The sequence below is a fragment of the Grammomys surdaster genome, unplaced genomic scaffold (assembly GCF_004785775.1).
Source record: "Grammomys surdaster isolate TR1022 unplaced genomic scaffold, NIH_TR_1.0 251, whole genome shotgun sequence".
Classification (NCBI taxonomy): Eukaryota; Metazoa; Chordata; class Mammalia; order Rodentia; family Muridae; genus Grammomys; species Grammomys surdaster.
The window spans coordinates 1,734,214-1,736,120 of NW_021604692.1; positions in this window are offsets into that span (position 1 = coordinate 1,734,214).

Consider the following 1,907-nt stretch of genomic DNA (forward strand, 5'->3'; position numbering starts at 1 on the left):
CACCCACCCACACTTTATTTTCCTGGATCTTTTGTGTGATCTCATTTATCTTTATGGTGCAGCAATAGCCATATGCTTATATACAATCCATGAAAAAATTAGCGTAGGGCCAGGCATGGTGCTGCACACCTTTAATCCCAGCACTGTGGAGGCAGAAGCAGGTGGAGCTCATAGTCTGAGACCAGTCTGCTCTACATGAGTAATTCTAAGACATCATGGCTACATAGAAAAGCCCTATCTCAAAAATGAATGAGTGATTTAGTATTTGTACAAAATAGCAAGTTTCCATATGACTTTGTTTCTTTTTCCCAGGCCCAGGCTGGCTTGGAAGTAGTGATCCTCCTGTCTCAGCTTTCAGAGTGCTGGACTGCAGATGTGTTACCATGTCTGGGTCTTCCCTCCTTTCTCCTTCTCCCGTTTCCCTCCCTCCCTTCCTTCTTCCCCTATAGATCTTCTTATCTTCCCCCCAGGCCTCCCCATCCCCCATCCTCTTTCTCCTTTCTGTACATCAGGATTTTTGTCTTTAGCAGGAGGGTTTGAAAAGACTCTCTGGGCTCAGTGAATTGAACTAATTGGGAGACTGGACAGAATTCCCAGGGCTGAGGCCTCTCTTGGTGGACCTTGTGAGGTAGAGTGTGACCCTCCGTCTGAACCTCATGTGGCACTGGCGGATATTGGGATAATATTGTGAATGAATGCCTGAGCAGCAGTTTTCAAAAGCCTTTGCTGGCTAAGTCCATCTCCCTTGCGGTGATACCGAGTACCGCCGGCAGATGGCGATAAAGGCCGGTCAAAAATAACGTGGGGCAGGTTTGAGGTTGAGATGCAGGCTTTATGGCCTATATCGCTACAGAAATGACATTAGGCATCATTGTGGCTCTTAATGTTCTTGCCTGGGCCCTACTTGCCAGCTGGCCTCAAGTCTGTTCTCTGGGGCCTGCCTTCCTCCTACCACCAAAGCCTGGCCTTTGCACTAGCTGGTCCCCTGCTTCCAGCCCTGTTCTAGAGGTCTTCGAGTTAGAATAAGAAATTAGTATACAGACAGTAGGTTTGTTATGGGATTTGCACAGTTTTATTTTTTTATTTTTTATTTTTTGCGATGCAGGGGATTGAAGTCAAGGATTTCCATACACCAGGCAAGCACTCACCGGTTGTGACACCCCTAGTCCCACACTGCTTTTGTTTGTCTTCCTGCCCAGCCTCTCCCCCTTCCCTTTCCTGTGGCTCCCACTTCCCTCCCCAACTAACTGCTCTGCTTTCAGTCCAGACAGATTTCATAGGATTAAAAACATACCTTTTCCCCATTATCTCCTTCCTGGCCTTCCTCCTTCTTAAACTTTCCTTCTGTATTTTCCCCCCAGAAATGTTCGTGTTTTGCAGCCCAGACTGGTCTCCAACGCCTGATCCTCCTGCCTCATCTTCCTCACAGGTGTGTGCCGTCAGAACTAGCTCCAGTTGTCTTTGTGAAGTACTTCAGCAAAGTGTTTTAAAGTGTTCAGTATGTTTATAATCTCCATCTTTAAATTACAGTTTATTTGTTGATTTATTCCTGTGTATCCATGTATGGCAGTACTCTACAGCTTGTGGGTGTCTGGTCTCTTCTTTCACTATTTGGGTCCTGTGGCTCAAACTGAAATCATCAGGCTTGGTGGCCAGTGCTTGTCCCCATTAAGCCATCTTGAGGCCTAGAGTCTTTCACTTTTGAGGTGAATGAACGAAACGCAGGAATGCAGGGGTACAGTCACTTGATTCTGGTAATCTCACCTGTACTGAATTCCCATCAAACGCCTGGTCATGGAAGCCATGCAGACAGAGGCTGAGCCCATGAACAGAGAGGCCCAATGCCATCATTGCTCTTCAGGGAAACACAGTTAAAACAACGACATACTGCTAAATGTCTAAAATGG